Source organism: Bufo gargarizans, chromosome 5 (genome assembly GCF_014858855.1).
Source record: "Bufo gargarizans isolate SCDJY-AF-19 chromosome 5, ASM1485885v1, whole genome shotgun sequence".
Classification (NCBI taxonomy): Eukaryota; Metazoa; Chordata; class Amphibia; order Anura; family Bufonidae; genus Bufo; species Bufo gargarizans.
Window position 1 is genome coordinate 446,995,476 of NC_058084.1, and position 15,066 is coordinate 447,010,541.

Here is a 15,066-nt window from a genome sequence, read left to right on the forward strand (position 1 = left end):
TATTTTGAATGCCGGATCCGGCACTAATACATTCCTATGGGGAAAAATGCCTGATCCGGCATTCAGGCAAGTCTTCAGTTTTTTTAGCCGGAGATAAAACCGTAGCATGCTGCGGTTTTATCTTTTGCCTGATCAGTCAAAATGACTGAACTGAAGACATCCTGATGCATCCTGAACGGATTACTCTCCATTCAAAATGTATGGGGATATGACGGATCAGTTCTTTTCCGGTATAGAGCCCCTGTGACGGAACTCTATGCCGAAAAAGAAAAACGCTAGTGTGAAAGTACTCTAAAATATTAAGTTTAAATCCCCCCTTTCCCAATTTTACATATAAAAAATATTTGTGTGAGGCACTTACGGTAGTACAGTGAAGAACCTAGGAAATCAGGGAATAAGCGTAGTCGGTTGTGGTGTGCCGAAACCGAGGATGAGGTAGGCCTGAGAAAGAAGAGGGCCCACCCAAGGAAAGAGATGTGGAAGAAATGAGTTATAAATGAGTGGAGTGGTGGGAGGGTCAAGTTCAGACCTCGGATGGTGCAGGAGCCAGGTAGAGGGGTGCCCTAAATAGGCTGGAGGCGGACCTCAGCCCCTCCCACAAATCCAGGCCAAAGCCTTCACACTTGTGTGAGGCACTTACGGTAGTACAGTGAAGAACCTAGGAAATCAGGGAATAAGCGTAGTCGGTTGTGGTGTGCCGAAACCGAGGATGAGGTAGGCCTGAGAAAGAAGAGGGCAAAAATGAAATAAACAGTTTATTTGTATTCGATATACATGAAAGCTCAACCCGACATGTTTTGGAAAGCGTTTCTTAACTCCCGTGTTGGATTGGGGATGTAACGTGTGAAGCGGATGACTTCCAGTGCCCCAATTCCTTAATGAAATGAGCCGGGATGTTGGCACTGGAGGCCGTGGACGCGGCCCCGATCCGAAAGGAGTGCCCTGAGTAGTTGGATGCGTTGAGGCCTAGTTGAGTGAGGGATGACCTGACATAGGTCATAAAGGTGGTGGTGGTGAGTACAGACCCATGCAGTTGAAGTAGTGGCTGAAAGGGTAGGAACTTGTGATGCTGTTTGTATGTGTCCGGAACCCCGGCTGGGCACCATCTGTTCTGCGTAGGGTAGTATGGAATGTTCCCGGGTGAGAGCTGACTGCTTTTGGAGTGAGGTAAGGTTAGGATATAATGATCCCCATGTTTCGTCAAGTGGGAGGCTAGCAGACAATGTGTAGTTTGGGTCGCCGAGGTCGTGGTGAATTCCCCGGGCCCCAGGAATCCGTAGAAGGCCAGGTACATTCGCTGTTGTGATGATGGAGTTGGTATCAGCTTCAAAAGGACTGGAGTCTAATAAGTCGGATAGTGCTTTGAAAATGTGACTGTTAATGGGCAGTCTCTGTGTCGGCCGTGCGGGTTCTGTCTTCTGAATGCCCTTGAGTATGGTTTTGATCTGGTGTGAGGCCATGAAACTGATGTTGTTGGGGTGTATGATTAGCATGTGATGTTGGATACCGGTGAGATAGAGCTTGATGGTGTTGTATGACAGTTTGAGCTGAGGTGGCAAAAAGAAGCAAATCCTAGCAGGGAAGTCATGACAAATGGGTGCGTGATGCTGTGTTCCAACAGGAATTTGTTAAACAGTGCGAATGCTCTGTTGTATGACCTGCGTGTGTTGTCTGATAGTGCAGAGTGGGATGATGACTGGCTATGGCGCATGATGACCTCTAATCCAGAATGAGCTGGTGAAATGACGGGGTGATGGAGGCCGTGGGTGACGCTGACGGGAGAGCCTGCTGAAACGCCTGAAATTGGAAACGAGACAGATTGTCAGCTGCCGTATTGCAGGGACGTGGAAGCAGTGTATGAAGAAATTGTTGCAAGCTGCCAACCAAGTAAGCTTGCGCAGGAACCTCATGATTGTGAGGGATTTGGACCGACCCTTGTTAATGATCTGGCAGGACGCCTGGTTGTCTGAGTAGCATCGAACCGATCTGTTTGCCCATGAATGACCCCACGCCACGGCGGCCGCCACGATAGGGTAGATCTCGAACAGAGCCGAGGCCGTGGAGAATCCTTCCAAACCCTGGACCGCAGGAGGCCAGCCACCCCACAGCCAATCGTTCCCCCAAATGGCCGCGAAGCCTGTGGTGGATGCCGCATCCGACCAGACAGATGGGGAAGAGTCCGATAGCTGAGGGAGGAACATGCTCCCGCCGTTCCAGGCGGACAGAAATCTCCTCCACATACCCAGATCTGCAGTGGCGTGGGCATCCAGGGGCAGCCTGTGAGAGTCGTGAAGAAAAAGGGGGAAAAGGTGCAGAAGCCGTGAAATGAACGAGCGACCCTGGGGAATGATGCGCATGGCAAAGTTCAGGGACCCCAATAGGGGCTGTAACTCCTTGCGGTTGCAGTTGCCGAGTTGAAGGTAATTGCCTATGTGGTTGAGAATAACCTGGATCTTCCCGAGTGGCAAACTGGCTTGCATGGAGGCCGAATCCAACTGAATGCCCAAGAAGGTGATGAATGTGTCCGGCCCTTCTGTTTTCTTGAAGGAGATGGGTACCCCAAGTTCCCCGAACAGCTTGATGGTGGCCCTGAGGCTGGCGGGAGGGGAGCTGTTTTCCTCCATAAGTAGAAAGTCATCAAGGTAATGCAAGACCATCGGGCATCTTGCTACATTCAAGAGCAACCAGCATAGTGCCTCCGCGAATGTGTCAAAAATGGCCGGGCTACTCTTGGATCCGAAGGTCAACCGGGATAAAAAATAATAGTTTCCGGACCACTTGATGCCATGAAGGTGCCACAGTGACGGGTGGATTGGTAGCAATTTGAACGCATTGGCGATGTCGGTTTAGCTGAGCCATGCTCCGACCCCTGCTTGCTTGATGGCGGTGATGGCGTGATCTATGGTGGTGTATTGGAGTGAGAATTCTTCCGATGGAATGAGGGAGTTTAGACTGGGGTCGGCTGAACCGTGTGGTGCCGATAAATCGATGATTAGCCTCTGCTTCTGGGAAGACTTCTCGGTGACGATGCCAATGGGATTGGTGCGCCATGTGGTGAATGGGGGTGTCTTGAATGGTCCTAGCACGAAGCCCTCTGCGACTTCCAGGGCTATGAGGGCGTCAATTGCGGTGGGGTTGCCTTGGGCGGATAGGAGATTTGGACATTCCAGGGTACCTGTCGGCCTGTGCAGGATGCCCGTGTGGAAGCCTTCGGTCAGACCTGACACCAGGAAATCCGTGAGATGTCTGGATGGGTGCTGAGACATGAATGCTTCCAGAATGTCCCTTTTCAAGTGCACCGGTATCATGTGCGCCGGGCTGACTTCTTGGTCATCTGGGTTGATGGATGGCACGGCCACTGGCAACCCGGCTGGTGCCGGTGGCGCCGCCGGTGGTGGCACTGCCAAGGAGAGGGATGTGGTGACCGACCCCAGCTTCTCTAACCTGTCGTTGACCCTGGACATGGACGTCATCAAAGAGGCCAGCATGGCGTGTATGTCCCCCGTGCTGGACTGGCTGGGTCCCTCCCCTGCCTCCGCGTTACCGGCTGACGTGTGCAGTAGACGGAAAAACTCCGCTTTCCTTGCCGTGGCGGGGAAGGGAATCTGCCGTCTCCTCAATTCTGTCGTGATGCGCGGAACTGTCCAGGATCTGATGGCTGCCGGGCTGGAAAGATCGTCTCCCTGGGCTAAGGTGATGGATCTGGCCGGAGTGCCAGGAAGGGAAAAGTTCTCACTTCCTTCCAGAGACATGCTAAAACAGAATAGTTTGTTAGTGTTGGGAAACACAGGATCGTGCTGGCAAGCTAGCTATGCCGGATGGCGAAATAATTAAGCCTAAGATGGTGACAGATGAGGCCCTGCTAATTGCCGAGCGGCTTGAGAGGCACTATCTATGAGTTGGCGCGAGGGGTTGATGAGGCCACTGACGTGGTGGCAGGAGTGTGAGGCCTCTCGGTGACTTGTAAGACAGGACTAGGGAAAGGGAGTGACAGGTGAGGCCCTCTCTATGCAACAGCGAGGCGGCTTACTAACGAGTGGCGCGATGGGTGGCTGCCTCCGAGCGTGTGAGGCGGGGTGTTGGCCTCGCGGACCACTGACTGATGGCGGAGCCAAGAGGGGGATACTCTAGTGGGAATCCGATGCCCCTAATGCCAGCACGCTGACCCTAACGGGATGGAGTGAAATGTAGGAAAAATAGACGATTTGAGCAGGTAGCCAGAAAAAAAAAATCACAGGATACGTGCAGCGTAAATAAGAAATGAGCTTGACCGCCTAAAAGAGGGGTAGACAGAAGTGTTATGACGAGAGTTTGACAGCGGTCTGGACGTTAGCATGACCTGAGAGGATTGCGCCGTGAGTTGCCATGGTGACCCGGTATGGTGGATGTGGTGTGAAATGTAGAAAAGAAACCGGGGGTAGTTTGACTGTGATGATTCCTTTTATTTATTTCCCATATGGCGGGTTTTTTTTTTTGGTTTTTTTTTTCCGGGTTTAAAAATTGTGATGATTATTTTTATTTGTTTTCCATATGGCTTTTTTTTTTTTTTTTTTTTTTTTTTGTGGCGGGGTTTGTTTTCCCATATGGCGGGTTTTTTTTTTTTTTTTTTTCCTCTTTTTTTTTTTTTCAAGTGGCGTTTTTTTTTTTTTTTTTCCATGTGGCGGGTTTTTTTTTCCTTTTTTTTTTTTTTTTCCATGTGGCGGGTTTTTTTTTTTTTTTTTTTTATTTGGCGGGTTTTCTGTTTTCCATATGGGGTTTTTTTTTTTTTTTTTTTATGTGGCGGGTTTCTGTTTTCCCATATGGCGAGTTTATATTGGTTTTGTTTTTGTTTTCCTCTATTTCCCATGCGGGTGTTCTGGTGCTATGTATGAACGTTTGCGGTTTGAGGATGTGGCGCCCCCCTCCTGAAGGTGCTGGCTGATGGAGGGGAGCGGTAGCCGAATCTTGCGGTGGGTTTTTCTGTTTTCCATATGGCGGGGTTATTTTTTTTTTTTTTTTTTTTTCATGTGGCGGGTTTCCCTGTTTTTCCATGGCGGCTTTATATTTTTTTTTTTTTTTTTTTTTTTTACTATTTCCCAATGCGGGTTGTTCTGGTGGTTTTGTGTGAAGCGTTTGGTTTTTATTGCGGTGGATTTGGTAACATGGATGTGGCGCCCCCCTCCTGAATGTGCTGGCTGATGGAGGGGAGCGGTAGCCGAAATCTTGAGGTGCGTGGTGCAGGGGTGTGTGTGCGGCACCCCTCGGCTCCCCCTCCCCCCCGCACAGCGCACGCGCGCGGCACCCGGCCGGCCGCCGGTCACTGCGCATGCGCCGTGGCCGTGCACGCGCCGCGCCCCCGCCGCGCATGCGCAAACCGGGCGTCGGGACGCGGCGGACGCCATTGGCAGCGCGGCAGGAGGACGGAGACGCGGGGAAGAGAGGGACCGTGGCACTGGTGTGGTGTGTGGAGAGGGAGCGTGGAGCGGTCGGGTTGCGGTGAGCAACTGGTGACTGAGAGGGCGGGCGTGCAGCTGAGCTGGGCGAGGGGAACAATTTGCCCGACAAAGTAACAGAATGGTCCATGCACGTGACAGCCTGATGCTTATATATATTTGTGTGTGAGGGGAAGGAAAGTGTGGGATGATGGTGAGGAGGGGAACGGCGTTGGTGGCTGCCATGGGGATCTGGTACAACGTGTTTGGCAGCGCTGGGAGTGGGGATGTGGTGTGGTGACCGTGTGCATGCATGATCGGAAAACGTAGCAACATGAAACCGTGACAGGAGTGAAACTGTGACATGGTTTGACAAGGAAAAAGTGAAATGAACGAGCTGGTACAGGGGCAACCGTGAGGCCCTGTGCTGTACCGCAGACATGAAATAATAGTGACTTGTAACGAGAATTTGTGACATGAGTGCAAAGTTTGGTGAAATGAAATGAGCCGGTACAGGGGGCAACCGTGAGGCCCCAGCTGTACCGTATGGATGACTCATAGTATACCGGGCAAAACGTGACCCACAGTGAACCGAGTAACGCAAAACTTCCAAGACTCAGCAACTCGCAGGTAACTCTCCAGTAACTCCACCAGCGACTTCCTCCTTCCAAGTTCAGACCTCGGATGGTGCAGGAGCCAGGTAGAGGGGTGCCCTAAATAGGCTGGAGGCGGACCTCAGCCCCTCCCACAAATCCAGGCCAAAGCCTTCACACATACAATAAATAAACATATTACATAGCGCTGCGTCCGAAAAGTCCAAACTATTAAATTATTAAAAAATATCTCCTATGCGGTGAGCATTCGCCATTTTTTTGTCACCTTGTCACCCCAAAAAATAGGATAGGACTGTTCTATTATGGGCCGAACGTTTCATAAAATGCGAAATGCACGTGGCTTTTTTGCGTGGTATTGAGTATCGCAATACTTTTTTATGGTGATGAAAGCGAATCAAAATTTTGGTATTGAAACAACCCTACGCCGATCTGATCGGCGTAGCGTTGTCACGATACCAAAATTTTCATTCGGTTTTGATTTGGCGACTAAAAATTTTATTTGGCTCCTAAATTTTTCATTTCAGGAACCAATAGCTACTAGGTATTTTTTTTAGTCTGGAGCCCTGCTATCAGAAGCCGGCGCAGGCGGCGCGATGACGTCATCGCGCCGCCTGAGCCCTGAGCCGTACACAGCGCGGGACACAGGCCAGAAGAGGCCTGCATCGCATCGCTGCCAAGGAGGTAAGTGTTTTTTTCCTTTTTTTTTTCTGTACAATACTGATGGCTAGTGACACATGATAGGAGAGGCCCTATGGCTAGTGGCACATGATAGGGGGGGCCGCCTATGGCTACTGGCACATGTTCATGGGGGGCCGCCTATGGCTACTGGCACATGAAAGGGGGGCCCTATGGCTACTGGCACATGATAGGGGGGCCCTATGGCTACTGGCACATGATAGGGGGGCCCTATGGCTACTGGCACATGATAGAGGGGGGCGCCTATGGCTACTGGCACATGTTGATGGGGGGCTTAGGCTACTGGCACATGATTAAGGGGCATCTATGAGGGCACATTTCACTGGCACATTATTGGTGGCACTATAGGGGCATCTACTGAGGCCACAAAGAACGGTTATTTTATATGGGGGCTCTGTATAGGGGCATTTTATACTGGGACACATTGTGGTGGGTACTATGGGGAAGGGGGGAGAGGACTACTACGGGGGCACTGAGAAGGGGTATTTTATGCTTACAAATTATGGGGGACACTGAGGGCATCTACTGGCGCACTATATATCGGGCATTTTATACTGGTACATTATGGGGGGCACTAGGGGGGAGAGGAGCACTATGGGGGCATTTACTGGGGTCACTATATAGGGGTATTTTATACTGGCACATTATGGAGGCACTATGGGGACATTAGCTCAACTGGGGACATTACAGGGGGGTATTTTTTGCACTGACACATTATAAGGAGAATTATTTCTACTGGGGGGCATTATGGTGGGCGTTATTACTCCCCCATGGTATGAGCAGAGGGATAGCAGCACCAGCCTCTCCCTACTCTGCTATCCCTCTGCCCTTTCTCCAAATACTTATTATGAAATCTTTCTCATTAGGATAAAATACATCAGCTCCACCGAGCCCCCGGCCAAAGTGTGGAAGTGGTGTCTGAGATCCCCAAGGGTCAAGCCAAGTAATTGTAAGTTTTCATATGAAATATGTTTGTTATACACATATAGCCTACACTGTCAGGTGTCACCCAGGGGGGGTGACACCATTTTCTACAGCCCTAGCAACGCCACTGGTTATTCCCATCCTGACACTCAGTAAAACTTATCTTCAGCTGAAGAACTCTTCCTCTTGCTGATTTCTCTTATGGTGGCTGTAGTACTATTCCTCTGGCTCCTATGGCTTACAGACATCTTTCTTCATGGCCAGCAAAGCTTAGGGTGCTCTGGCTGGCGTAGGGACGCCGGAGCGTGCCCCACCTTGCTCCTCTCCTTTCTAGCTCGGAACTAGAACTAACTGGAAACTTCTGCCCCACCTTTCTGTCAGGAAGCAGGACTGTCCCACTTCTGCCCAAAGGGGGGAGAATGGATTGGTGAGTTCTATTCTGTCTAACTATAGCTCTGCCATACACGCTGCCACCTGCTGGTGAACCAGGCATATTCCAAAAACAAAACAGTTTCATAATAATCATAGCATTGCACAGTGTAAAGGACCTGGAAATTAATGCAAAGATTACATTTATGTTAGCCCATTAGAGACAGGGTGTAGGAATGGTAACACCACTCCAGGGTGTTACATATGCCCATCTCAGTGTTGTCTTCTGATCACTTGTGAAGTCTGGTGGTGTCTTTTTGACCAAACACTGGTCCCCATCTGCAGACAATTAGGGGCCCTAACTGCTCTCCTTATATACAGTTTCTAACTGAACTAGGACCTTCTAGTGGGAAGGGTGCAGTGATATAGTACAGCCTAAACCGAAACAACGTTGCAACTTCAGTCCGTCATAGACTTATATAGAATTTCAATATAATTCTATGGAAATGACTAAGCAGTTTTTTCCAAATATAAACAAGTCTTCAGATGTAAACAACAGAGCTAAACCAGACAGGCAAAAGGTCAGTATGTGCTTGGCAGCTGAAGACATCTGTGTTGGTCCCATGTTCATATGTGCATTGCTGATAAAAATGATGTTTTTCATATATGCAAATGAACCTCTGGGAGCAAATTGCTCATTTGCATGTATTAAAACCTTTTTTTTTTTTTTTAGCAATGCAGGAAAATATCAACATGGGACCAACACAGATGCCTTCAGCTGCCAAGTGCCCATGTAACAGGTCAGCCAGTGTCATAGGTACAAATCTGCTGAAAGATGCCCTTTAGCAACACTTTCTACACACCTTTACCATAGAAACATTTCTAAAACAAAATTTTATGCAAAAAATTTAATAAAACTTACCAAACAAGCTCTAAACTGCACTACAAACTTCCCAGAAAAGTAATTTGATGCAAGAACGAGGCTTCGGAGTTGTCTCATGACTAACAGTTCATTATGAAATGCCACCAATGTCCGGTCCAATGTGGTGATGGTTAGAATGAAGTGGCAGGGTCGTGGTTATAGGAGGCATTAGGGTAGCATTTAATTCTACCTCTACCACATAAGAAGATATCAGTTTCATAATTTGAACATGGCAGATTGGGTCCCTGATATAGATTTTACAGTGGGACCCAGGAGCTGAAAGTTAGGGCCCTTTAACATGAGGTTTGGCCCACTGTAAACTAGGCAGTGAACAGCCGAAATACGAGTAGACACCCGTCTGTTATCTGTTCGGATCCTTATACAGATATATAAATGCATACAGGTCGGCAGCACATCACTCCATCTTAAATAAGGGATCTGCTGCTGACATAATGTAAAGTGTATAAGGTACATATGATCATAGTAACGTATTTAAAGGGAACCTGTCACCCAAAAATCGCCTATTAAGCTGTTTACAGTACCTTATAGTGCTGTATACTCGTTTCTTGATGCACTTTTTGTTCGTTTTCCCGCATGTCTGCTCATTCAGAAATCGATGTTATATTCAGCTGCTGCCCCGTGCTTCAAGTCAGGCTTGAAGTCACGGGGGCAGCGGCCTCGGCGTCTTACATGGCCCTCTCCCCGCCCCCTGCCTCTGTTACTGACAGCCGAACTCCGAATCCGGGACCGCGCTCAACGGCCGCATGCGCAGTAAAGGGAGGCAGGAGCGCGGTCCCGGCTGCCGCGCGTACTACGCGCCGTCTTACTTTCGCCGCACTGCGCATGCGCCCGACATCCTGTATCAAACGCGCCCGCGCCCGATGCCGGGCGCGGGCGCGTTTGATACAGGATGTCGGGCGCATGCGCAGTGCGGCGAAAGTAAGACGGCGCGTAGTACGCGCGGCAGCCGGGACCGCGCTCCTGCCGCCCTTTACTGCGCATGCGGCCGTTGAGCGCGGTCCCGGATTCGGAGTTCGGCTGTCAGTAACAGAGGCAGGGGGCGGGGAGAGGGCCATGTAAGACGCCGAGGCCGCTGCCCCCGTGACTTCAAGCCTGACTTGAAGCACGGGGCAGCAGCTGAATATAACATCGATTTCTGAATGAGCAGACATGCGGGAAAACGAACAAAAAGTGCATCAAGAAACGAGTATACAGCACTATAAGGTACTGTAAACAGCTTAATAGGCGATTTTTGGGTGACAGGTTCCCTTTAAACAAGCGCCAATTGACTTCTTATATTGTCAATTGCCACTCGTTGTGGCCTCACATCCAGCCATGTAAAAGGGCTTGTAAGAGACAAGTTGCTTTCCTCTTCATGCGAACATTGGCTTGTGAGTCTGGCCCTGCCAATGTTTGTTAGTAGATAATCCCTTTAAATAATATATAGGTTTCTATGGCCATCTGTTGATTCATTTATATATTTATTTATCTATTCACTAATCCAGCATCTATAAAATCCTATTAATCTCACGTCATAGGAAGCTTAAATGATTGATTACCGTCCACCTTAAAGTGTAACATAAAGCTCACATATAAACTACCTCCTGCCTCCGCTCTTTGACATGATATGTTGCACCATCTCTTAGACTAGGAAGAAGATGAATGTGGTAACGATTCCCCTTCATAACTTCCATCGAAGACACAAGCTGCTCCGGCAATATGCAATGGCTGTTATCATCTAGCTCCAGGGTAAACCTTGTCTCTGCTCACTGTTCACACCCATCCTATAAACTGCTTATAGACCAATCATGTAAATTAGGATGGAAATCAACAGAGAATGTAAAGAAGTGGCAGAATGCGTTGGACTGATCTCACATATCCTTGTACTGAGCTCCTTCTGCTTGCAGTGTTCCCAGGCTTAGACTGCGCTGTCTCTTGGCATTAGTATTAGTTTGCCTCGGGGACGTCAGGCAAGTCGTGATGGGCCAACATCATGTGTGACTTTTGTCTCCTCGGAGCTGCAGGGTGCACTTACCTGACGTGACAAGGAGATTATCAGCTGAGAAGGAAAATTTAATATACTTAGACAGTGTGTGTGTATATATATATATATATATATATATATAGAGAGAGAGAGAGAGAGAGAGAGAGAGAGAAGCAATCATAGGAGGTCATGAGAAGATATGCTCAAAAGAAAAAGCTATAGAAAGCATACATAGGGCCATACCGCAGATCATAGGCTTCACTTTGTGTTTTATCTACTGTATAATATTAGCAGTATTTATGGTTGAGCCAACCCGAACTGCAAAGTTGAGCGGACCCGAACCCAGACTTTTTCACTGAAGTTCGTGTTCGGTGTTCGGGTGATTTTATTATTTATTATTTATTTATGATTTATTATTTTATAATAGCATTCTTAAGACAGAATGCTAAATAAAATGGCCATTGAGGGGTTAAAAATAATAAAAACTCACCTCATCCACTTGATCGCGCAGCCGGTATCCTCTTTTTTCTTCAGGACCTGCAAAAGGACCTACAATAACGTCACCGCGCTCACCACGTGGTGAGAACGGTGTCATCATCGCAGGTCCTGCTGAGTGAAGATAGAAGGTTCTTCTATCTTTATTCAGCAGGACCTGCGATGAAATCACCGCGCTCACCACCTGGTGAAAGCGGTGACGTCATCGCAGGTCCTTTTTTCAGGTCCTGCAGAAAGAAGAAAGAAGAGGATACCCGCTGCGCGATAAAGTGGATGAGGTGAGGTTTTTTTAAATAATTTTTAACCCCTCAATGGCCATTTTATTTAGCAGTCTATCTTAAGAATGCTATTATTTTCCGTTATAACCATGTTATAACGGAAAATAATAAAGTGAAGTTTGGGTCCCCATTGACTTTAATGGGGTCTAGGTTCGGGGTTAAGTTTGGGTCAAGTTTGGGTCCCGAACACAAACTTTGACCTGAAGTTCGGCCGAACGCGGCAAACCCGATTTTCACCGGGTTTGCTCATCCCTAGCAGTATTATGTGATAAGGAGAATGAGACTAGGTCTACATGGCGACATGTGTCGGGCGATAATGATCTGGCACCAATGTCGTGCAACATATTTTGTAATGCTAGTCTATTATGTCTCACAAGATGGATTTTTCTGTGAATGTCGTGTCACAGCATGTTGCAGTGCAACACCATAGACTGTCATTATAAAGATTGTTGCGCGACTTTTGTGCAACATCAATGTCGCGCGACACATGTTGCAGTGTAGTGGTACCCTATGTGTCGCTCGACATGTCGCCGTGTAGTCCTAGCCGAAGGGATGGTTTTATGTACGCATTTTACAACCAAGAGACATAAAATACATGTTTTAAAAAAAAAAAAAATAGCGCCACTTTTTCCATAGGTTGCATCTGGTATTGCAGTCCAGCCATATTCACTTGAATGAAGCAGAAGTGCAATACCAGACACAACTAATGGACGAACGTGGCACTGTTTCCCTGAAGGAAAAATGCCTTTTTTGTAATTTTATACAAATTAAACAAGGTCTAGAATTTTTTTTGTCATGCAAGCCCTTTAAAGGGGTTTTCTAAGACTTCTATCTTCAGAATAGGTCATCAATATCTAATCAGAGAGGTTCCAACATCCAACATCCAACACCCCCACTGATCAGCTGTTTGAATAAACCTTGAGTGTGGCTGCCTCCTCACAGCTTACCAAACACATTACCGTCCATTGTGTAGCATCAGAATCAGGTATTGCAGCACAGGGCCATTCACTTGAATGGGGCTGACCTGCACCTAGGTCATGTGACTGATAAATGTGACGTCACTGGCCTAGGAAGAGGGCGCAGACCCTTCAAACAGCTGATCGATGGTGGTGCCAGGAGTCAGACCCACATTATCAGATATCGATGACCTGTCCTGAGGGTTTCTATAGTTAAAGGGGTTGTCCAGGTTCAGAGCTGAACCTGGACATACCTCCATTTTCACCCAGGCAGCCCCCCTGACATGAGCATCGGAGCAGTTCATGCTCCGATGCTCTCCTTTGCCCTGCGCTAAATTGGCACAGGGCAAAGGCATTTTTCTGAGTTCCGGTGACGTACCGGGCTCTCTATGGGGCTGACAGGAACCCCGGTGACGTCACCGGCACTGATGGGCGGGATTTGGCTCTGCCCTAGCCAGTAAAACGGCTAGGGCAGAGCTAAAGCCCGCCCCTCAGAGCCGGTGACGCCACCGAACACACCGCTGGGCGGAAGTTACCGCCCGGCAGTGTGTATTTGAAAACAAAAGAGCCCGTGCCCTGCGCGATCTAGCGCAGGGTACTGGAGCGCATCGGAGCATGAGATGCTCCGATGCTAGGCTCAGGGGGGCTGCCGGGGTGAAAATAAGGGTATGTCCGGGTTCAGCTCTGAACCCGGACAACCCCTTTAATGGTTACACAGTGAAAGCCCTGAATTTAAAAAAGGCCCCAGAACTATACTGAGAAGCCCTTTCAGCAGTTTTGACCATGTTAAACTGCTGACAGCAGTAGGTAGGGGCTGGAGATAACAGAACAAATATACCTTTTGTGGAGCTTTTATTATGAGTAGTGAGAATATGAGCTTTTATTCTGCCAGATTCTGCTCCTGCAATGGCCCTGGTTGGGCTTTACTATTAGTGTAAATGTCATTCTTTTTTTTTTGGGGGGGGGGGGAGTGTAGGAGCAGTGATACTGACCATTTTTTATATATATGTTAATTACTGAAATCGTACATTTTTGTTAGAAAAATAGCTCTAAAGTGGCCCATTTTGTGGCTTATCAACACTCCTCTAAAGAAGGGAGGCAGTGAGGGCCGCAGCAGTCAGCATGGAGCGTGTCTACACAGTTAAGTACACAGAAGACAGAGGAGCGTTGCTAAGGCACAGAATGGGCCACTTTAGAGCTATTTTTCAAATGGAAATGTACGATTTCAGTAATTAAAGTACATTACAAAAATAGTATCACTTCCCCTACACATTACAAAAAAATGAATGACGGTTGGTCACTTTAAGTGCTTCCTGCATTGTGCTGCTTCACAAGCTCCTCCCCTCTGCTCTGATTGACAGCTCTAGTGGTCCCCTGGTTGAATGAAACAGCTGTCACTAGGAGCAGAGGGTTTGTAAAGCAGCTCAATGTAGAAAGATGAGTATCCATCCAAGCCTTAAATGCAGGGCACTTGCAGAAGCAGAATCTGTCCGAATAAAAGTTCATATTCGCACTGCTCCTGATAAAAAAAATCTCCACAAAAGGTATCACTGAAGGTATTACTTAACTACCTAGTGCTGTTAGCAGTCCAGTATATCCAGAACTGCTGACAGACTCACTATAAGCATAGTACACTGTGCATTAGCTAAATGAAATTATGGAGTTTGTCTCCAGCCCTATGGTAACCACTAATTAAACATCCAAAGGGAACTGGCCATCAGCTTTATGAGGGCAGCATTAGAGTACCTGCACACGTTGAAAATGCAACAAAATACAGTTCTAGCAAAGTGCATGATTTCAAATATATGTATATTGTAGGGATCTGCCCCAATGGTAGCCTTCAGATAAGAACACAGCAGCAGCCTTTTAGCGGTGAAAGCAAAGCAACGGTTGTCTTTTATTCTTGACAAAACAATAAGGCAGTAAACGGCAGTGACCGGTTTGCTCCAGCCAGCCTTAAAGAAACAATAAAGTCCAGTATCTATAGCACAACACAGGTATGGTTTTGCACAGTACCGTAAACCCACGGGGTGTATGTGGACCTCGCTTTGTCCCTAGTCTTTCAGGCACTGCAAATCCAGTTCAGACTCTGATCCCACACAGCAGTCCACATAGCTCCACTGTCAGCGAGAGGTCATTGTCCCCACCTGACACTGCTGGCAGTTTTTTTGTAGGCCAGTCAAAACCTGGCCTGGAACGTGGGGAGTAGTCACCCACCCAGCACTATGACTACTCCCTAATAAGAGCCGTCCCGGATCAGCTATTCACAGCTATACTAAATAACAAAGTGTCAACCAGCTACTGCCGCTGACACATCTGAAATACTGGCTCCTACTTCACCGAGGCCAGGACACATATCTACCATCAATGATGGTTCCTTGTGCCTTCCTACAATATATATATATATATATATATGT